Source organism: Schistocerca piceifrons, chromosome 1 (genome assembly GCF_021461385.2).
Source record: "Schistocerca piceifrons isolate TAMUIC-IGC-003096 chromosome 1, iqSchPice1.1, whole genome shotgun sequence".
Lineage (NCBI taxonomy): Eukaryota > Metazoa > Arthropoda > Insecta > Orthoptera > Acrididae > Schistocerca > Schistocerca piceifrons.
Genome location: NC_060138.1, coordinates 169,596,212 through 169,620,770, shown reverse-complemented (window position 1 = coordinate 169,620,770; position 24,559 = coordinate 169,596,212). Strand labels below are relative to the sequence as shown.

At 44.2% G+C, this 24,559-nt stretch overlaps 1 protein-coding gene across 1 annotated transcript in view; it reads right to left on the bottom strand.

The window, feature by feature from the left end:
• LOC124796185 overlaps positions 1-24,559 on the bottom strand; it is a 253,159-nt gene that overhangs the window by 211,453 nt on the left and 17,147 nt on the right. The window lies entirely within an intron of this gene.

The following is a 24,559-nucleotide window of genomic DNA, read 5'->3' as shown; positions in this document are numbered from 1 at the left end:
TTTCCCGTAGGATCGTTTCACGAGTGTACCGTGAATATCAGGAATCCGGTAAAACATCAATCTCCGACATCGCTGCGGCCGGAAAAAGACCCTGCAAGAACGGCACCAACGGCGACTGAAGAGAATCGTTCAACGTGACAGAAGTGCAACCATTCCGCAAGTTCCTGCAGATTTCAGTGCTGGTGTACGAATCATTCAACGAAACATCATCGATATGGGCTTTCGGAGCCGAAGACCCACTCGTGTACCCTTGATGACTACACGACACAAAGTTTTGCCTTGTCTGGGTCCTTCAACACTGACATAGGACTGTTGATGACTGGAAACATGCCTGATCGGACGGGTCTCGTTTCAAATTGTATAGAGCGGATAAAGGTGTACAGGAATGAAGCCAGTCTCATGAATCCATGGACCCTGCATGTCTACAGGGGATTTTCAAACTGTTGAAGGCTCTGTAATGGTGTGGGACGTGTGCAGTTGCAGTGATATGGGACCACTGATACGTTTAGATATGACTTTGACAGGTGAGACGTGCGTAAGCATCATGTCTGAAAACCTGCATTCATTCATGTGCATTGTGCATTCCGACGGACTTGGGCAATTCCAGCAGAACAATGCGACACCCCACACGTCCAGAATTGCTACAGAGTGGTTCTAAGAGCACTCTTCTGAGTTTATGCGCTTCCGCTGACCACCGAACTCCCCAAATATGACCATCATTGAGCATATCTGAGATGCCTTGCAACGTGCTGTCCAGAAGATATCTCCACGCCCTCGTACTCTTACGGATTTACGGACAGCCCTGCAGGATTCATGGTGTCAGTCCCCTCCAGCATTACAGACATTAGTCGAGTCCATGCCTCGTCGTTTTGCGGCACTTGTGCGTGCTCGCGTGGGCCCTGCACGATATCAGGCAGGTGTACTTTTCTTTGGCTCTTCAGCGTATGTGCGTATGGTATTTTCAGGAGTTACAATCTTTTTAAATTATCATATTCTTATACGTATTTCATTCTTCATTCTTGTATTTTATTCTTAAGTTTACTCTTAAGGAAGATTTGGTTCATCCCCTAGATGATACCGATCGCAGAAACATTCTAAATATAGAAATTCCGAACAACGTGAGCATCGCCGAAGGCACGTTTGCTACAAGACAGTTCTTCGTAAGAATCTCGCTCGGGAAAGAAAAGTAGTTAACATTGCTGAAGATTTCACGCGTTGGAAATTTAATTGCAGCTCATCCATCACGCAATGTCCGCCCACAGTGGAACCACCACCAGTCTTTTTCCATTCTCCCTCTCACTCTTCTTCTATTTCATTCGCGGATGCTATTCGGGAAGGCGCTTGGGAAGCGAAAATATGCAGAACAGGCCAATACTCTTACTCTGTCACTTTCTCGCTAACGCAATTCTCTGTATTGCGTTAAAGCTCAACTAGATCCCTAGTAACTGTTATTGTCGTTTTAGTATTCATAATTTTTCCACTGACTTCATGAAGAACTGTTTGTGATTTAGCTACTTTCGTTTTCTGATAAGAGTATTCTTTGGGCACCTGATATCTTGCCCGTGCGCTAAACTAATCTCGGATTAGTGGAAGCTCTTCCAAAATACTAATGAACGTCGATAATGGCAATATCGCTTGTCTCTTTACTGACGCGTTATAAATCAAGCAGAATTTCTCCAGAGATCTGCCACTAATTTCATTCGCAACAGTATTCAAATGAAGATAAATTGACTCTCTAACAACCATAAGGCAGGTAAAATCACTCCTCCAATTAACAATGGCCGAATAGTGTGCTACAATGAATCAACTTTTTCAGAGGATCAAAAACGATTTATTAAACGTCCAATGAGCATCTACATTCGTTTCTATCAGACTGTAGATTTCATACTGTCAGTAAGGTATACGTTCTCCTTGATTTCACCAAATAAGTTCGGTCTGCTTCACGAACAGCTCCTCAAAAAGTGCCATACTGGTTCGTTCCCCATTCCCAGACGACTTAGCTAGAGGTACGTCCCTCACAGTATCAGAGTGCAGCACTATGGTAAACTTCTACAGTCTATCACATCATTTGAAATACGGTTAAAACAACCTGGAATACATTTCATTAGGATTTTTCCACTCGATCTCAGTCTGAGGTCTACTTTTCCTAATAACTTGTTTTATGTGGTCGTTCCATTTCAGATTCCTTCCGACGAAATACTCTGAGATTTTTTACAGCTGTTTCCGTCTCTAATTATCTGTCCCCAATAGTTGAATCGAACAGTAATGCGTCTTTTCGTCTATTTATGTGAATTACCTTACATCTGTTTACGTCTCGCGTTTTTCTGCAGGTCCCTGTGCGAACTGTCAGTCCTCTGCATACACGCTTTACGAGAGTCACTCAATAAATAATAGCCCTCATTTTTTCTCACAATATTTTAAGAGTTAGAACATGTTAAGAGACAGAATTTTTTCTACAAAATCTCCATCATGTTCTACGGTGTTTCAACAGAATTGTATAATATGATGAAAGCTCTTGTCCTGTGCTAAAATCCATGCTTTTACTGCATGAATTACTCTCTCATTTTTTTCGAAGTGCGTTCCATGTTGTGGCGTAACAAGACAACCACGCCACTCGGAAGTAGCCGAAAGGCACGCGCTAAGCTCACGCAGATGGGCGTGAGGTCTGAAACAGGATACGTAATGAATGCTATAAAGAAAAGTACGTAGCTGCTGGAATACTTAACTTTAATCTATCATTTGTATACATCGTTCTTGATGAGACATGCTTCATACGATAACTATCAATTGCTATGGCGCCTTGCTAGGTCGTAGCCATTGACTTAGCTGAAGGCTATTCTATCTGCTCTGCAAATGAGCGAGGCTTCGTCAGTGTGCATCGCTAGCTACGTCGTCCGTACAACTGGGGCGAGTGCTAGTACGTCTCTCTAGACCTGCCGTGTGGTGGCGCTCGGTCTTCTATCACTGAAAGTGGCGACACGCGGGTCCGACATGTACTAATGGACCGCGGCCGATTTAAAGCTACCACCTAGCAAGTGTGGTGTCTGGCGGTGACACCACATTCCATGTAGAGAATCCTTAACTGGCTCAAACAGCTAGAATCCGAGGGCGCAATGTCCGGGATATAGGATGGATGAAACAATGACATCCATTCCAATTAGGCGATGTATTCACCGGTTCTGAGACTTCGTCAGATGTAACTCCTTGGAAAAGGTTCTTTAATTGGGATTCAACATATGCCTATGAATTAATGGTTTTTGCATAACATGCACGAGAACGATACCATAATTAACCTAAAAGACAGTCATCTTTACCAGCAGAGGATGGTGTTTGAAAGTGAGTAACTTTTGGTTTCTAGCTCAAAGTGATGCACCCAAGTTTCGTCACCTGCGACAATCCGTGACAGAAACGTCTCTCCATTGGCCTCAAGCTGCTCCGTCACATTGGATGAAGCAGCTTCTCTTTGAATCTTGTGGTCTGTCTTGAGCATTCGTGGAACCCATCTTGAGCGCAACCTTTATATAGAATAGTATCAGCCATTGTACATGCTCTTCCAGTATTCACCGAAAGCTGTCGAGCCGACTGTTGAGTTGTGACACGAAAACGATACTATAATTAAACTAAAAGACCTTCATCTTTGCCAGCACTAACTTTCGGTTTTTGGCTTAAAGTGATGCACCCAGGTTTCGTCACCTGTGACAGTTCGTGACAGAAACGCCTCTCCATTGGCATCCGCATCCGCACGATTCTCCATATCGTAAGCAGTGTCTGTGGCAGGACGTTTCGAAAGTGGGCGATTGGTTTTTGCAGTTCCAGATGCACTAAAGCTCTATACTTATCGCCCAACATCACTGCTATATAATGAACACATACGTTTTAGGTATATTCATCACGATTTATTTTTTCGCAGATAAGAATTCAATTACAGCACGTTCCTTGTAACGAGTACATAGTGTAGACGCCATTTTGATGGTTCAATACGGCTCCCCCATTGGTCGGAATTGTTCGGAACTTCACATACGTGCAGGAGAAAAGTCGGATTTGAAGTAACTAAAAAGCACATTTTCATATTGAGGTCTTATTTTTTGAATGACACTCGTAGATACACAACAGCGTCGTCCGCCAAAAGATCTTACGGAGCCTCCGACATTCTCCACCAGAACATTTGCCCAAGTGTCATAGCGCTATGTTACTTGGCATCATGCGAAAGTTTCTTTGGTTCTTCAGTTTTCCATACCAGTCCATTAACATGATGTCAGGCCATCCACTACATTGGCGACCATTAAATAATAATGAAGAATTGTTACAGTACTTGTAACAGAAGACAGAGCTACCCCAGGGAAAATAGTCATGACAAACAAACTTGCCAGTAGAATACCTGCAAATTGCCAACTATCAGTTGTAGATGTTACACTGTCCAGTCACTTCAATATGACAACCTGTCAGAAGCCAGAATAACCACCTTTTGCAGCGTGCGCCGGTGTGAGACGTGCAGGAAGAGAGTCAGAGAGCCGGCCGCTGTGGCCTAGCGGATCTAGGTGCTTCAGTCCGGAACCGCTCTGCTGCTACGCTCGCAGGTTCAAATCCTGCCTCGGGCATGGATTTGTGTGATGTCGTTAGGTTTAAGTAGTTCTAAGTCTAGGGGACTGATGACATCAGATGTTAAGTCCCATAGTGCTTAGAGCCATTTGAACCATTTTGAGAGTCAGAGAGGTCCGGAAGGTACCGACAGGGATGTGGAGCCATGCTGATTTCAGTGCCGCAGCCATCTGTGTTAGGTACCTCGTTTGAGTATCTATAATGCGAACTGTCCTATCGAGGTGGTATCTCAGATTGTCGATTGCGTCTAAATCCAGGTGGTCTGGTGGCACATAGCACGGTAAACTCACACACGTACTTTGTGAACCACGCACGGACGCTGCAAGCTGTGTGGCACATTTCATTATCCCAATGGTGGATGCCACTGTGCTGAGGAAAAATAAGAAGCATGTAGGGATACACATGGTCCCCAAGGATAGGTGCATACTTGTGTTGATAAATTGTGCCTTTCGGTATGACGAGATCACCCAGGAAATGCCACGAAAACATTCCCCAGACCATAACGCTCGTTCCTTTGGCCTGGAACGTTCCGACGACTGATGCAGAGTGCTTGGTTCCAGACGTTTCACTCCGTGCACGTCAACGGGCATCTGGCCGATGGAGCACCAAACGCGATTCGCCTGAAAAGGCCACCTGTCGTCACTCAGTGGACGTCCAATGGCGGTTTACAAATACCAGTATCAGTCGTGGATGAACAGCAATCAGCGTGGGTCCAGCCGGCCGGAGTGGTCAAGCGGTTCTAGGCGCTTCAGTGTGAAACCGCTCGACCGCTACGGTCGCAGGTTCGAATCCTGCCTCGGGCATGGGTGTGTGTGATGTCCTTAGGTAGGTTTAAGTAGTTCTAAGTTCCAGGAGACTGATGACCTCAGAAGTTAAGTCGCATAGTGCTCTGAGCCATTTGAACCAATATCAGCGTGGGTCCATGAACCAATCGCTAGCAGCGGACGCCCATACGCAGCAAAGTTCACTGAATGGTCGTTAAGGAGACATTGTTAGCAGCCCTTTGGTTCTTCTGGGCGGTCACTTGCTCAACACTTATACGTCTGTTCGCCCCTGACGTCTATGGCCCGTGGTGCGCCACAGTTCCTCGGCGCCGGTTTTGGATGGCGCCATTTTGTCATGGACGGTATACTTTAACCATGGGGGTATGCAAACAGTTCACAAACTTAGCCCTTTCGGAAATACTTCCAACCTTGGCCGAAATCCGCTGATCGCGCCCGTTTGGACGTTAGATAAATCACTTCGCTTCCGCATTACGACAACTACTGTACATCCAGAATGAGATTTTTCACTTTGCAGCGGAGTGTGCGCTGGTATGGAACGACCTGGCACATGAAAACAGTGTGCCGTAAAGAGACTCGAACTCGGGACCTCTACCTTTCGCGGGCAAGCGCTCACCGATTGAACTACCCAAGCACTACTCACGATCCATCTTCACAGCTTCAGTTCTGTCAGTACCTCCTCTCCTACCGTCCGAACATCATAGGAGTTCTTCTGCGAACCTTACAGAAACAGCACTCCTGGAAGAAAGGATATTGCGAAGGCACGGCTTAGCCACAGCCAGTTCTGCAAGGTTCGCAAAAGCGCTCCTGTGAAGTTTGGAAGGTAGCAGACGAGGTACTGGCAGAATTGAAGCTGTGAAGATGGATCGTGAGTCGTGCTTGGGTAGCTCAGTCGGTGAGTGCTTGCCCGTGAAAGGCCAGAGTCCTGAGTACGAATCTCGGTCCGGCATACAGTTTTAATGGGCCAGGAAGTTTCATATCAGCGCACACTCCGCTGCAGAGTGAAAATCTCATTCTGGAAACATCCCCCAGGCTGTGGCTAAGCCATGTCTCCTTAATATCCTTTCTTCCAGGAGTGTTAGTTCTGCAACGTTCGCAGGAGAACTTCTGTGACGTATGGAAGATAGGAGACGAGGTACTGACAGAATTGAAGCTGTGAGGATGGGTCGTGAGTCCTGCTTGGGTTGCACGGTTGCTGGCATAGTAGCTCAGCGTGTTCGGTCAGAGGGTTAGCTACCCCCTGTAGTAAAAAAAACTGAGTGAACGAATCAACGAAGAACCTGAACGGGTGTTATCGGATGTCCGCCCCAAACAAAAAAACTCAGCAGAGCGCTTGACCGCGAAAGGCAAAGGTCCCGAGTTCGATTCTCGGTCCGGCACACAGTTTTAATCTGCCATGAAGTTTCAACGACTGCACTGTTTCTGCATCGCCCTCCGACATGCTTTATGTATCCTGCAGCGCTAGTGTAGCTACCAGCCGTCTGTGAGTGGTTACTGCATATTGACGTTGAAAATAGGCGGCAATCACTCCAATGTGACTAGACCGTGTATGTACTCAGTGGCTGACTGCTAACTTCGTGCTTACCATGAGAACGGGGGTACACGTACTATATGCATTTACTTTATGCAATTTACCGTACGAAATTTTGGTATTCCGCCAGTAATTCTTCACCGAAAATGCTCATTACGTTTAATAGATTGCTATACATCAGAATTAACACTTAATCAGTAAGCGAATTTCAATATACTGGCTCCAAAATATGAGTCCTGACATGTGACTATGAGGAAAGTGCTGTTCCGATTCGTTTTATAGAAGATAGGTTTTATGAACTTCTTTACGTTTTTTTTAATCCGTTCTTGTTTACTCTACCCAGCTGTATCATCAAAGTTACTGGGAAGTCTTACGGTGTTAATTGTGAAAGATCAAATATCCTCTACTGTATATCCGAAGCATTACTTTATGATACGTCCGTTTGCGTGGCCATCTTCCGCATCAGCTGTATAAATCAATTATTAATGGTTTTCCGTCTTGAGCGTAGTGCAATTTAGTTAAAGAGAGTTACACCAGATGCGTTTCGCTTTTATGTATAAAGCATCTTCCGTTGTTATTTTGCAAACTGGATACGTATATTCGTACATTTTCGTTGTTTTAGATTAAAAACAACGTTTTGTTTATAAAGTTGGAGGGCAAATGACTTACGGTGTTTCTTTACGTATTCTCGGAACCACTGCTTCTTCTCTCCTTGTTGGCAACGGCTGATGAAAAACTTCCTTTCACATATGCACTTGGGAGTTTTTGCCATTCCGTAGTATTTCTTGCACTGCATTTGGGTTATTTACACTTCACTTTTGTAATTACCAAGATGCAGCAGAAGAAATGTTGCAGAATGGCGAAAACTGCCAAGTGCATATGTGAAGTGAAGTCTTTCAACATCAGCCGTTGACAACAAGGCGGCAACAAGCAATGGTTTGGAGAATATTTAAAGAAACGCCGTAAGTAACTTGCCCTCCAACTTTATAAACAAAACGCTGTTTTCAATCTAAAACAACCAAAATGTACAAACACATATATCCAATTTGCAGAATAACTACGCAAGATGCTTTATAAATAAAAGAGAAACGCGTCTCGTGTAATTTTCATTCATTAAGCTAAAGTAAGCTCAAGACGGAAAAACATTAGTAAGTGATTACTTTAAAAAGTCTTGACCACCTGCTCGTAATCTATCGAGTCTCCAAAAGAAGGGACTCACCTCTTCTTATCTACTCCTAGTATTAAACGGGAGGCATATTTATTTTTGATGCCATCAAAATCCGTTTTTCATGTTGTACGCATTTAACAAAGCGCAAGTTAGCAGATTATAAAAGGAATCTCGTTTGTCATTAGTGCTGCTGTAATACGGAGTTCAATGTGCCCATTGCCACCGTCACCCTTTATCATCATCATCGTCATCATCATCATCATCATCATCGTCACCATCATCATTATACTGAAATCAGTCCAGTCTGCTCTCACTTCGATCTGCACACTCCTGTTCTCTTGACAGATGCGCACAGACTATGTTGTATTTGTGTTAACTTTAAACGGAACGATGTTTTCAGATGTAATATTCTGCTAATACTATGTCTGTGACGTGTAAGCCCTTATAGAAGCTACGGACGCTATCCAGTCATTTGAGCAAGACTACTTTAATACAACAAGTGAATTGCTGTGGAGACGAAGTAGCTCTCGTGAGTTGCTATGGCTTTTCCGAACTTGATTAACATTCGAGGCTAGTTACGAGATTGGGAATAACGTGGACTTATCAGTGGGAGGCTGAACAACAGGGAAAGTAGTGCCTTGATTGTTTTCGTTACGAAAACAGTTAAGAAACGTATCAGCATGAGATTTGTTTTACAGTTTGAAGCACACTTATTTCGTTACACAATGGGCGGCTATCAGTCAAAGGTGAATAGTTGTTACGTGGCGCAACTGTGTAAGTCCACTGCGTGACCGAGTCAGACAGTTTAATGTGATAAGCGAAATGCAGTCGGCGCCAGCGTCGTCGCTTCGCACGGATACGAGATAACAGTTGATAAGACAAAATTCCACAACGTGTGCATTGTTGAGAGATAAAACGAATAACAACTCGCAATGCCTAACACTACAATCACAATGGACTCCTTGACCGTGTCCTTCGCTAGGAGCCAAGGAATCTCAGCTGATAAGTTGACAGAGAAAAAGGAGAACTAGTTCAAGTGTCGGTTAGTTACCTTTGAAGATATGTGTTTGCGTAATACACGAATGAATTCGGGATAAACGAAGTCTGGGGTTTGTTTCCCCGCACCTTTTAAACGACTTCAAGCTCCTTTTACATATTTATCCCTAGTATATACCGCACAAAGAAATAAAAAAGTCTACAGCGTGATTTTTAGCAGTTTGCAGATAAACTCTAATGAACAAGGTAGTATATCTCACGGGCCGTAAGTGTGACGGCGTAGTTGTGAAACAAGTCACGCTCCTACTCTTTGATATTTCAAATATAGCAATCGGCCTGAGTATTTACCAGGTCACACCAAAGGGGAATGTCTCTGAATATTTTATATGAAAACTCTTAACGCTTTTTAAATAAAACTTTATTAACATGCTACAGCAGTATTCTTCATGTCTACATATTTACAGCTCTCTGCCGCTAGAGGACACCGAATCGTAGCGTGTAAGGTGGCGGTGTGTAACGTAACCATACAGACACAGATTCTGACTCATTTATTTTGCGATGATTCCTCGTCCTGAGAACCAAAGGCGCTATGGGCATACAGGGTGTAAATTTTAAGTTCAAAACCAGAATAACTCGAAAAATAAGCTTCACACGAAAAAATGTGTGGAATCTAAACTTGATTTTCGAGAGGGACTTCTGCTGGTGCTAAAATCAGCCCGCCACCCCAGGCACTTGGGGGTGGGGCGGGAGGTAATTTTAAAACTTCAAATGGGAACCCCCAGTTTTTATTGCAGAATCAGATTCTACATAAAAAAACTACGTACATTTTATATTAAACATTTGTTTTGATACTTGGTAGTTGTCACTGTAATTCAAGAAAATCCATGTTCTCATTTTTGCGTGGAAAATGGTTACAGATAAATAAAAAGTACTTATTTACTTCGTAAATATTGATTCGCTAAATGTAAAGCTCTCCGTCTCTCCCAATAGGGTGGGATTTGAGAGAGAGGAATTAGAGTGTTAAGCAAGAAAAAAAAAGTTCAAATGTGTGTGAAACCTTATGGGACTTAACTGCTAAGGTCATCAGTCCCTAACCTTACACACTACTTAACCTAAATTATCCTAAGGAGAAACACACACACCCATGCCCGACGGAGGACTCGAACCTCCGCCGCGACCAGCCGCACAGACTATGACTCCAGCGCCCTAGACCGCTCTGCTATTCCCGCGCGGCAGAGTTTAACAAATGTTGACCCAAATGTTAATTTTTTCCGCGGATTCGGATAACTTTTGTTTGGGTCAACATTTGTAAAACTCTAATTCCTCTCTCTCAAACCCCACCCTATGGGGAGAGTTTTACTTTTAGCGAATCAAAATTTACGAAGTAAATAAGTATTTTTTATTTGTCCGTAACTATTTTCCACGCAAAAATGAGAACATGGATTTTCTTGAATTACAGCGCCAACTGCAAACAATGAAAATAAATGTTTAAGAGAAAATGTACGTAGGTTTTTATGTAGAATCTGATTCTGGGGGCTGGGGTGGCGGGCTGATTTTAGCACCAGCAGACGTCCCCCTCGAAAATAATCAACTTTGGATTCTACCCATTTTTTCGTGTGAAGCGTGTTTTTCGAGTTATTCTGGTTTGTCAACTTAAAATTTGCACCCTGTATAATGTGATGTACTCCTATCTTTGTCGTACACCTCACAAATCTGAAATGTCCGATTCGCAATAATTTCTCGACTGTTAAGTCTCCAGGCTTGCTACAGTCTCTACCACCACGTACCACACCTACAATAACCCAACCATTACCATGGCCACTAGCGTCTGCGTTAGTAAGCGTAAAATTCAGTAAACATCCACAAAACACTGAAGGGCCATGCAAAATTCTTCGTACTACTAGCAATATTATCAACAGCTTTATACACTATCTAAGTGTGCGAGAAACAGCTTTCTGTAACACCTTTATTGAGATTCAAAGTAATCACCATTAGCAGTAACATGGTTCTGATATCGGTTGTAAAGTCGTTGGAAACTGTCAGCAAACGTTTCCTGTGAATCACTCGAAGCACCGTCGACGCGCGTCGCTGGAAATCTGCAGCACTACAGGAGATAGGACGTGTTGCTGTCACTAGGGCTGCGGACCAAGTGACAGTCAATGTCATGGTCTTCATCGTCTTCCCCGTCCCCCGAAAATAGTAGGTTGACAAGCTTCAAGATTAAGACTATGTTGATCGCCTTTCTAGACAGCAAGAGCTACATCAAACATGAATTTCTACCAGAGCGAGACGGGAAAGTCGATGAACACCGTGCCATTGACTGTCGCATAGACTCCTGACGTGTTGGTAGCACCAGGTTTCATCACCATCACCATCGCCAAACAAACTGATATAGGAATGCGTATTCAAATACAGAGATATGTAAACAGGCAGAATACGGCGCTGCGGTCGGCAACGCCTACATAAGACAAGTGTCTGTCGCAGTTGTTAGATCGGTTACTGCTGCTACAATGGCAGGTTATCAAGATTTAAGTGAGTTTGAACGTGATGTTATAGTCGACGCACGAGCAATGGGACACAGTGTCCCCTAGGTAGTGAAGAAATGGGGATTTTCCCGCACGACCATTTCATGACTGTACCGTCAATATCAGGAATCCGGGAAAACATCAAATCTCCGACATCGCTGCGGCTGGAGAAAGATCCTGTAAGAACGAGTCCAACGGCGACTGCAGAGAATCGTTCAGAGTGACAGAAGTGCAACCTTTCCGCAAATTGCCGTAGACTTCAATGCTGGGCCATCAACAAGTGTCAGCGTGCGTAAGATCATGGATATGGGCTTTCGGAGCCGAAGGCCCATTCATATGCCCTTGATGACTACTCGACACATTATGCCTCGCCTGGGCCCGTCAACACTGACCATAGACTGTTGATGATTGAAAACATGTTCATGGGTCGGACGAGTCTCGTTTCAAATTGTATAGAGCGGATGGACGTGAACGGATATGGAGACAACCTCATGAACTGTTGAACCATCCATGTCAGCAGTGTCTGTTCGAGCTGGTGGAGGCCCCGTAATGGCGTGGGACGTATGCAGTTGCAGTGAAATGGGATCGCTGATACGTACGCATACGAGTCTGATAGGTAACACGTACGTAAACGTCCTGTCTGATCAACTGCACCCATTCATGTCCACTGCGCATTCCGACGGACTTGGGCAATTTCCGCAGGACAATGCGACATCTCACAAATCCAGAATTGCTACAGAGCGGCTCCAGGAACACTGTTCAGAGTTTAAAAACTTCCGCTGGCCACTCCCCAGACATGAACATCATTGAGCATATCAGGGATGCCTCTCAACGTGCTGTTCAGAAGAGATCTCCACCCCCTCGTACTCTTACGGATTTATGGGCAGCTCTGTAGGATTCATGGTGTCAGTTCCCTCCAGCACTACTGCAGACGTTAGTCGAGTCCATTCCACGTCGTGTTGCGGCACTTCTCCGTGTTGGCGGGGGCCCGACACGATATTGGGTAGGTGTACCACTTTCTTTCGTTCTTCCGTGTACAACAACGCATGAACGCGGTGCTTACAGCGACTCACAAGAAGAAAAAATGGTTCAAATGGCTCTGACCACTATGGGGTATAACATCTGAGGTCATTAGTCCCCTAGAACTCAGAACTACTTAATCCTAACTAACCTGAGGACATCACACACATCCATGCCCGAGGCAAGATTCGAACCTGTGACCGTAGCGGTCGAGCGGTTCCAGACTGTAGCGCCTAGAACCGCTCGGCCACCCCTGCCGGCTCACAAGAAGAGTTTGGTGACAGTTTCCAGCAGGTCTACAACCGATTTGATAAATGTGATGTAGCAAATGGTGAATACTTTGAAGGCCATTAAAGGTATTTTGATTGTAATTCTTGTTTTTAATTTCTGATAACATTAACTGACTTTTCAGACATCATCAGCATCAGGATTCTGCCCATAGGCAGATTTCCAGATGGTAACTCTCCAAGCTCTCCTGTCTTGTCCCATCCTCTTCTAGACCGCGTAATTTCACTTGTGTTTCCTTCTTCCTCTCAATCTTCTCCCACATGCTGTATCTTCCAAACTCTCCGTTAGCTAAGATTCCCATCTTGATGAATGTCCCATCCCGTTCTTCCTTTCTAGTGTAATATGCAGCCGTCTCCTCTTCTCACCAATACTTTCCAAAGCTCTTTCGTTACTCACTCTGTTCCCTTCAGCCAGCTATCTACTCGTCTCAGTACTCACGTTTTTACCCATTCCGAAGAAAACACTTGCCAACATTTTCCACAGACTTTTGTCTAGTTCGCCACATACGAGTAATAATCTCCCCTTTCTAGTAAATGGCTCCTTCGCTATAGCAATGCGAGCTCTCACCTCCTGATGGCATCTCACGTCTTCAGTGATCGTTCTTGAAATGTCTTTAAATGCTCTTAGCTCTCTAATGATTACCTGAGCTCTTTCTTAGCATTTACCAGTCTCCTTCGTTTGCCGATCATATACCCAGCTTCTGCTGTATTGGTTTTTATCTCATAATCCACACATGCTTTTCAGACGCACCTTGTAAAAAAGAAAGTAATGTAAAGTAAAATATGGCTTGAAATCACAGTGAAAACAGACTCGTCATCTGGAATGTCCGCTTGTGTGATGAACACTAAAATAATGCGCACACAAAAGAAAAAAGCAGTGAGACCTAATTATGATGTGACACCCAATTACACTACTGGCCATTAAAATTGCTACACCAAGAAGAAATGCAGATGATAAACGGGTATTCATTGGACAAATATACTATACTACAACTGACATGTGATTACATTTTCACGCAATTTGGGTGCAAAGATCCTGAGAAATCGGTACCCAGAACAACCACCTCAGGCCGTAATAACGGCCTTGATACGCTTGGGCATTGAGTCAAAAAGAGCTTGGATGGCGTGTACAGGTACAGCTGCCCATGCAGCTTCAACACGATACCACAGTTCATCAAGAGTAGTGACTGACGTATTGCGACGAGCCAGTTGCTCGGGCACCATTGACTAGACGCTTTCAATTGGTGAGAGATCTGGAGAATGTGCTGGCCAGGGCAGCAGTAGAACATTTTCTGTATCCATAAAGGCCCGTTCAGGACCTGCACCATGCGGTCGTGCATTATCCTGCTGCAATGTAAGGTTTCGCAGGGATCGAATGAAGGGTAGAGCCGCGGGTCAGAACACATCTGACATGTAACGTCCACTGTTCAAAGTGCCGTCAATGCGAACAAGAGGTGGCCAAGGCGTGTAACAAATGGCACCCCATACAATCACTCCGGGTGATACGCCAGTATGGCGGTGACGAATACACGCTTCCAATGTGCGTTCACCGCGATATCGCCAAACACGGATGCGACCATCAGGATGCTGTAAACAGAACCTGGATTCTTCCGAAAAAATTACGTTTTACCATTCGTACACCCAGGTTCGTCGTTGAGTACACCATCGCAGGCGCTCCTGCATGTGATGCAGCGTGATGCAGCCACACTCTCCGAGCTGATAGCCCATGCTGCTGCAAACGTCGACGAACTGTTCGTGCATATGGTTGTTGTCTTGCAAACGTCCCCATCTGTTGACTCAGGGATCGAGACGTGGCTGCACGATCCGTTACAGCCATGCGGATGAGATGCCTGTCATCTGGACTGCTAGTGATACGAGGCCGTTGGGATCCAGCACGGCGTTCCGTATTACCCTCCTGAACCCACCGATTCCATATTCTGCTAACAGTCATCTCGACCAACGCGAGCAGCAGTGTCGCGATACGACAAACCGCAGTCGCGATAGGCTACAATCCGACCTTTATCAAATTCGGAAACGTGATGGTACGCATTTCTCCTCCTTACACGAGGCATCACAACAACGTTTCACCAGCCAACGCCGGTCAACTGCTGTTTGTGTATGAGAAATCGGTTGGAAACTTTCCTCAAGTCAGCAGGTTGTATGTGTCGCCACCGGCGCCAACCTTGTGTGAATGCTCTGAAAAGCTAATCATTTGCATATCACAACATCTTCTTCCTGTCGTTAAATTTGGCATCTGTAGCACGTCACCTTGGTGGTGTAGCAATTTTAATGTGTAGTAGTGTATTTCGTATAACCCAAGTCCGACCCTTATCGCTAATCCGTTCGCTAGCTGAGTCGAATAGTATAGTCGGTTAGCGGCTGCACTATGCGCTGCGACGATTCCGGACGTTTCCTTCTCGCGCCGCGGTCTCGTGTGACGCGCGTGGGCGTGTGCCCAGAGGGGCCACAGACACACCCACACCCACGCCCACACACACAGAGGGAGACAGAGGCGGCGGCTGCTGGCGTGGAGCACCCGCCGTGTCCACTACACGTCGGCGGCAGGGCTGCTTTTGAAGCGGATGTTTCGCGACTCGTCGGCGCGCGCTTAGGCCGCGATTGTCCGCCAGAGCGCCCGCTACTGTGCGGCCGTTCTATCTGCCGCGCGGCTGGCCGGCTTGTTATAAAACTGGCACGTGTTGGCTTTTGTCCCCAAGAGGCCGTTCCGGAGCACCCCATAATTGTGTAACACACTTCACGGGTAATTGTCACGCGGACGGAGGTACAGTACTGTGTTTTCATCCGTTCCGTGCAGGTTCAGAATACGAGGAAAAAACATGAACTGCCCTATATCTTTTAAAAAACAGAACGTCGTCTCTAAATAAGAAAATAGTCTTCTACTTTACATGTCGATAATACAGCCAGTAATTCTGTATGTCTGACGTATAGGGGGACGTGGTGCGTCTACGCATGTGAACAAACTCGAGCTTGTCAAAAATAAGACATTGCGAATAATATTAAATGCTCCGTGGTTCGTTAGAAACAAAACTGTCCACAATTAGATAAAAATTAAAACTATTTAAGAAGAGATCCATTCCATACCAACAAGCTAATACATCAGACTTTCTTAGCCAATCAACAACTAATTCGTCACTTATCCATAGTTGATATCCGTTGGCAGCACAAACTTAAACGTTTAATTTTGGTGCTGTTACCACCTCGGTAATACAAAGTGAGGCTAACATATAACGTGTAACGCCATAAACAATGAAGAATATATCGGCGTCCCCATGGCTATTCCGAAGTTCACAGCTGAGTGCCTAGCAGAGGGTTCATCGAACTACTTCCACACTATTTCTCTACCGTTCCATTCTCGAACGGCGCGCGGGAAAAACGAAAATTACATGTCTCTGTGCGATCTCTGATTTCACTTGTTTTATTCAAATGGTTCAAATGGCTCTGAGCACTATGGGACTCAACTGCTGAGGTCATTAGTCCCCTAGAACTTAGAACTAGTTAAACCTAACTAACCTAAGGACATCACAAACATCCATGCCCGAGGCAGGATTCGAACCTGCGACCGTAGCGGTCTTGCGGTTCCAGACTGCAGCGCCTTTAACCGCACGGCCACTTCGGCCGGCTCACTTGTTTTATTACGATGGTTATTTCTTCCTATGTACGTCGGCGTCAACAAAAGTTTTTCGCATTTGGGGAAGAAAGTTGGTGATTGAAATTTCGTGGAAAGATCTCGCTGAAACGAACAACGCCTTTACTTCAGTAATCGCCACCCTAACTCGGGTATCATATCGGTGACAGTCTTCCCCATTTCGTGAGAATACAAAACGAGCAATTGTTCCCTGAACTTTTTAGATGTACTTCGTCACTCCTGTCTGGTAATAATCCAATACCGCACAGCAATAATCTAGCGGAGGAAGAATAAGCATAGTGGGGGTAGTCTGTTTAGTGGTTTTGTTGCGCCTTCTACGTGTTCTGCCAATAAAACGCAGCCTTTGGTTCGCCTTCCCCACAACATGATCTATGTGTTGTTCGTACTAGTAATCCCCAGGTGTGTAGTTGAATCGACAGCCTTCAGATTTGTATAATTTATTGTGTAACCGAAATTTAACGGATTCATTTTATTACACGTGTGCATGACCTCACACTTTTCATCATTTCGGCTCACAGTTGTCACTTCTCCTACAATAAAGATTTTTTGTCTTAGTAATTTTGATCTTCCGATGACTTTACTAGACGCTAAATGACAGTACCATCTGCTAACAATCTAAGATAGCTGATCAGATTGTCTGCTAAATATCAGTGATAGATTAGCAACAGCAAAAAGCCCCTAATACTTCCTTGTGGAACGCCAGACCCTCTGTCAGTTACTACTAACTGTGTCATTTCTGACAGGAAATCACGAATCCGGCCGCGCAACTGAGAAGATACTCCATAGTTACGCAATTTGATTAGTAATCGCTTGTGAGAAGCGGTATCACAAGTCTACTCGAAATCTGGAAATATGGAATCAATTGAATCTTTGAAAGACGTATTCATGCATGTTGCAGCTGAAATCATTGTAAAAACGTTTTGTAATATTATACGTTGTACTACTGTAAACTGCAATATTATAGAACGCACTATAGTAAATAGGATCCGCGGTTATATGAGGACTTGCTGAACAGTAATACCTCCGAATTTTTTATACCAAAACTCCTAAGGATTTTTAAATAAAACAAACGCTATTAAGGGGAGGTTTACTATCTTATGGTTCAAAAAATTGATTTTTTTTTAAATTGCATTTTTGGATCCATAAGTGTTTAGAATCAACCACTGAAACGGTTTTTCCGAACACCGAACGGAAATGTTTGTTTTTCGCGGTTGAACAAAAAAATGCACCTGTCTGAAATCGGCCTTTTTCACGCACCAGTTTTTTTTTCTTTCGGAGGACGAGTTATTGTAGCGGTGGTTGGGACGAAACACACAAAATTCAAACCAAAGTTTGAACGCGTGTGTTTGGAAGTTAGCAGCCGAGAATTTTCATTCTGGTGCGAAGACTGTGGAGATTGCGACTTTCCTGGCAGTGAGCAGCTTCAACGAAAGGTATCCAGCAATTCTAAAGACCATGACAACGATGGACGTCACCCTGGGATTCTATTCGACGTAGCTCGCCAAGCATTAGGACGAACACCGGATTCAAGCGGCCGAAAACCGCTTGCCACTGGCCGTACGAGCGGCTCTGGAGCAGCGCAGGATGGCCCAGATCGAGCAGAACGCCCTCTATGAGGAAGAAGAAGAACTACTTTATGGACCCGGAATAGCATATTGAACGTAAGTTGCATAATATTTCATTTATATGTAGTCAAAACTTCAAACGCGAATACTGAACCGATTGGCATAATTCTTTGTTTCCGACGTAAATTGTCTAGGATTTGTGCCACTTTTATTCCGATCCATCAAATATAAATATTTTTACTTGGCCGACGAGGTCGAAAAATCAATAAAAACCTATTTTTTTAAAATGGCCGCCATTTTGTTTTCTATGGTCCAAATAACTTCAGCGAGGTACAACTCCTATTGTGGTTGTTGTGGTCCTCAGTCCTCAGACTGGTTTGATGCAGCTCTCCATGTTACTTTATCCTGTGCAAGCTGCTTCATCTCCCAGTAACTACTGCAACCTAAATCCTTCTGAATCTGCTTAGTGTATTCACCTCTTGATCTCCCTCTACGATTTTTACCCTCCACGCTGCCCTCCAATACTAAATTGGTGATCCCTTGATGCCTCAGAACATGTCCTACCAACCGATCCCTTCTACTAGTCAAGTTGTGCCACAAATTTCTCTTCTCCCCAATCCTATTCAATACCTCCTCATTAGTTATGTGATTACCCATCTAATCTTCAGCATTCTTCTGTAGCACCACATTTCAAAAGCTTCTATTCTCTTCTTGTCCAAACTATTTATCGTCCATGTTTCACTTCCATACATGGCTACACTCCATACAAATACTTTCAGAAACGACTTCCTGACATTTAAATCTATACTCGATGTTAACAAATTTCCCTTCATCAGAAACGCTTTGCTTCCCATTGCCAGTCTACATTTGATATCCTCTCTACTTCGACCATCATCAGTTATTTTGCTCCCCAAATAGCAAAACTCCTTTACTACTTTAAGTGTCTCATTTCCTAATCTAATTCCATCAGCATCACCCGACTTGATTCGACTACATTCCATTATCCTCGTTTTACTTTTGTTGATGTTCATCTTATATCCTCCTTTCAAGACACTATCCATTCCGTTCAACTGCTCTTCCAAGTCCTTTGCTGTCTCTGACAGAATTACAATGTCATCGGCAAACCTCAAAGTTTTTATTTCTTCTCCATGGATTTTAATACCTGCTCCGAATTTTTCTTTACAACTCCCAAAGAATCTTATATACTTCGCTAACGTCAACTCAATTTTGATATCAGACGAACCGGCTGACCTGTGACATACCGCTCGTGGAGGTCTACATCGAAATTTTGTTTCGTTCCGACGGCACTTCCGCCTTTGCTCTTCGACATCTCCGGTCGAAAAAATTCCAGTTTGTAGACGAAATATCAATAAATATTTTGACCAAATTTGACATTGATATCTTCAACACATCCCGAGAAAAAAATTCTCAAATAACATGCTTCTTTCGGCCCAAAGATAGTAAATATCCCCTTAACATTCTACATCTTTATTCTTCGTGTCTACGTGTTTGCAGCCCTTTGCCGCTAGAAGGCTCCGAGCTGTACCGTCTAACATGACAGTGTGTAACGTAACTATGTCGGTGCGTGAGAAACGGAGTATTGTAATCGAGTTCCGAATTCGAAGAGTTCGTTCACATACGGAGCATCCTCTGCTTCAGCATGACAATACCAGACCACACACGACCGCTGGGACATCCGTGACTATCCGACGTCTTGGGTTCACTGTCATCGACTGTCGTCCTCCATACAGTATCGACTTGGCCCCATGCAATTTTCACATCTTTCCAGAACTTAAACAACGCCTTCGATGACTTGCTGTCAGTGATGCAGCGGTTCAAGCGGGAGGGGGGGGGGGGGGGGGAGGGGTGTTGCGGGTTCTCAGCAAAGTCAAACATTCTACAGTGACTATATCAACAAACCGATCTCCCGCTGGGAGAATGATTACGTTGAGAAGTAAATATGGACAAGTGACGAATAAAGATGTAGAATGTTGGTAACGTTTGTTTTATTTAAAAAGTTTTAAGAGTTTTCACATTAAAAGTTCGGAAACAGTTTTCAGCATGAGCTTGTATACGCATCTGTACCTTGTCGCGTTGTGAAGCTAGGTTTTAATAACCACTACCGTCTACATTTTGCGCCATTGTTGCGAAGTTATGCTCTTACACAAAATTTTATTTAGTTTGGTGTCAGGACCAAATAAAATAAAAACTGAAAATAAAATAAAGGGAAAAATATTGTGTACCTGATTTGGAACAATGATCACTTGTTTCCTACGATGTTTAAAGTTTAAATTTGCTTTCATACAGGCAGTCAACTCTTGGATCCGACACTACTTGCAAATACAGCAGTTCTCGAGTTCCAGATATTCACTATGGTAGAGTTAATAAAAAATCAAGCAAAGATAAAATGAGAACGAGAGATGTATTAACACTGAACGTAAATTTAATTGTTAAGAAGTAATTTCTGAAATTAATTGTTCAGCGTCGAGCGAAGTGGGGCTATGTTAAGACACCAGACTCGATTCGACACGACGCTTGGTTTAATCCCTGTCCGGGCATCCAGATTTTCCGTGCTTAGTCTAAATAGCTTAAAGCAAATGCTAGGATGGTTTGTTTGAGAAGGATATGGGCGAGTTTCCATCCCACCCTCCCACAATCCGAAGTTGTACTTCGCCTCGGAAGACCTCGATGTCGACGGGAAGTTAAATCCTACTCTGCCTTCTTTCTTCGTTAGTATTAGATGTGTTGCGTACAAGGAAACAAAACGTGTTTGATAAACAGTACGAACAAGAAAAAATGTGAAGCTACATAAAAGTGTTGAAGGTAAGGTAAAACCAAAGAAGAGGTACTGATATGAATTGCGCGAAAAGAGCGTTGTAGGAAAATTTGTATAAAAGAAAAGATAAGTTAATAGGACACATTATGAGGCTTCCGTTATTAATTTGGTAGTGGAGGGAAGTGTGGCAGGAGACTGGGATGGGTGTAAAAATTGTTGAGGGCGACTACATCCTTTAATACAGTAAGCAGGTTCAAGTGAATGTAGATTACATTAGAGTAAACACTAGCATAGGACAGACTAGTAAGGAGAATGGAGAGTAGAAGCAAACCAGGCACTGGCAACAAGATCACGTGGCTTTTGTTCATTTCTGTTTGATAAAATTAAATTTCTTCCGGCGCCGACTCAAGAAAGATTCCGAAAACAGGGAAAAAAATTTCTGAGCTGTTCTGGTGCCTAGACTGAAAGACACCCGTTGTACATCTGACACAACAGTTATGTTTGTGAAATGATGCGACACATCATCAGGATCAGAAAGTGTTATCGTTCTACAAAACATAACGTACACTATGTGATCAAAAGTATCCGGACACTTGGCTGAAAATGACTTAAAAGCTCGTGGCGCGCTCCATCGGTAATGCTGGAATTCAATATGTTGTTGGCCCAACCGTAGCCTTGATGACAGCTTCCACTCTCGCTGGCGTACGTTCAATCAGGTACTGGAAGGTTTCATGGGGAATGACAGCCCGTTCTTCACGGAATGCTGAGTGAGTAGAGTTCTCGATGTCGGTCGCTGAGTCCTCGCACGAAGTTGACGTTCCATAAAATCCCAAAGGTGTTCTATAGGATTCAGGTCAGGACTCTGTGCCGGCCAGTCCATTACAGGCATGTTATTGTCGTGTAACCACTGCGCCACAGGCAGTGCGTTATGAACAGGCGCTCGATCGTGTTGAAAGATGCAATCGCCATCCCCGAATTGCTCTTCTACATTGGGAAGTAAGAAGGTGCTTAAAACATCAATGTAGGCCTGTGCTGTGATAGTGCCACGTAAAACAACAAGGGGTGCAAGCCCCCTCCATTAAAAACACGACTACACCATAACACTACCGCCTCCGAATTTTACTGCTGGCACTACACACGCTGGCAGATGACGTTCACCGGGCATTCGCCATACCCACGCTCTGCCATCGGATCGCGACATTGTGTACCGTGATTCGTGACACCACACAAAGTTTTTCCATTGTTCAATCGTTCAATGTTTACACCCCTTACACCAAGCAAGCTGTCGTTTGGCATTTACCTGCGTGATGTGTGGTTTATGAGCAGGCGCTCCACCATGAAACCCAAGTTTTCTCACCTCCCGCCTAACTGTCATAGTACTTACAGTGGATCCTGATGCAGTATGGAATTCCTGTGTGATGATCTGGATAGATGTCTGCGTATTACACATTACGAACCTTTTCGAGAACTGTCGGCGGTCTCTGTCAGTCAACAGACGAGGTCGGTCTACACGCTTTTGTCACTTCAATGTCACATCGGAAACAGTGGAACTGGGGATGTTTAGGAGTGTGGAAATCTCGCTACAGACGTCTGACACAAGTGACACCCAATCACCTGACCACGTTGGAAATCCGCGACTTCCGCGGAGCGCCCCATTCTGCTCTCTCACAATGTCTAATGACTACTGCGGTCGCTGATATGGAGTACCTGGCACAATGTAGCTAATATGAAAAACGTATGTTTTTTGGGGTGTCCGCATACTTTTGATCTCGTACTGTATCTTCAGCAGGGTACAGATATTAACTCATATTTATCAGTTACTAAATGGGGAAAATATTTGTTCACACCCTGCCCGCATCTCGTGGTCGCGCGGTAGCGTTCTCGCTTCCCACGCCTGGGTTCCCGGGTTCGATTCCCGGCGGGGTCAGGGATTTTCTCTGCCTCGTGATGGCTGGGTGTTGTGTGCTGTCCTTAGGTTAGTTAGGTTTAAGTAGTTCTAAGTTCTAGGGGACTGATGACCATAGATGTTAAGTCCCATAGTGCTCAGAGCCATTTGAACCATTTGTTCACACTCGATGTCTGCATCAGCTGTGTGATAGCCTTCAGTCATCATCCTCTTCCGCGAACACTGCCGGCTTGCACAATCTACGAGGAGTTAACATAGGACAGGATGCATGTTAATCGGATGTTTAATCATACGCTAACAGGAATTTCAGGTTCGTAATGCATTTCGATGACTACGGATAAAATGATTACTTAGTTTTTGTCTGACTGTGGTACCACAACAAGCTCCGAAATTCATGTGCTCTTTAACGTATATTAAGTACTTTTCTAGCCGCTATGTTTGATAACACGTGAATAATTCATAAGTCAAATTTCACCCAGTTTTCTCAACATGTTTTGCTTAAGGATGTAATGAAGGTGTTATGAAGGTCACAGTATGTCTGCTTTTCCACATCCATAAGAGTCGGCTCCGAGTGGGTTCTTTTCCATCTTCCAAATAGACGGCCACACCTGCAGAAGGAGGATTCTTTAAGGAACTATGTTCTTCTTGTTGAATGAATTCACCTGGGTCGGAATCAACCTTCACATGAAGTTCGATTGAATAAACAATAACAAGGACCCATTCCCGTCTATTATTTTGATTTAGGAGTAATAAAGGCCGGCCAGAGTGGCCGAGCGGTTCTAGGCGCTACAGTCTGGAACCGCGCGACCGCTACGGTCGCAGGTTCGAATCCTGCCTCGGGCATGGATGTGCGTGATGTCCTTAGGTTAGTTAGGTTTAAGTAGTTCTTAGTTCTAGGGGACTGATGACCTCAGATGTTAAGTCCCATAGTGCTCAGAGCCATTTGAACCATTTGAAGTAATCAAGTGTAAAACTTCAGAACTCGAACATAGATTACTGGAATTAATTCTTCACAGAGTTCTTGCCCAGTCAGATTTGTCAAAATGTACTGCCTCTGTCGTCGTCATCAGTAGATTATATTTCAGTAGGCCGTTAGGTACTTTAGTTGGCAGAATTATGCCATGGAGGTGTCATGCAGTCACGGAACTTCCATATGCTATCAGTGATTGTGTCAGTATGTATGATTGAAGATCGTTGGTACCGATGCTGATTTTGTTCGAAGATTCAAATGATTTCTCTGTTGCCTTCCAGTCGTCAAGAGATTGAGATTGACAAATCTAACGCGAAAAGCACTCTGTGAAGATCTTATTCGATCAAATCGCAGCGAAAAACTACTATCTCATAGGATACTGGCATTCGAAGAAGTGCAAACAACGAAAAACAATTAGGACTAAATTCCGGTTTTCTTATTATTATTACAGAGCTAAACAGCAGGAAGGGAATTCACATATATGAAATGCCTTGAAGAAATACAGTAATACTGTTTCAAATTATGTAATTCACAGTCAGGTTACTGAGCTATCACATTATAGACGTGTGCATCTGTGTGTGAGGGCGGGATCGGAAGGCGTGCCCGAAAAAAATTAGCTAAACTGTACAGAATAACGATAGCTGTGCATTCAATGGATGTGGTCGCCTAGCGGAATGTGAAGATCGTTGTGGAGAAAGTGGCCAGAGGCACTCCTCTGCTTCCATGTTTACCACTTGCTGCGCACAGCTGCTCCGTCATTCCAGTTA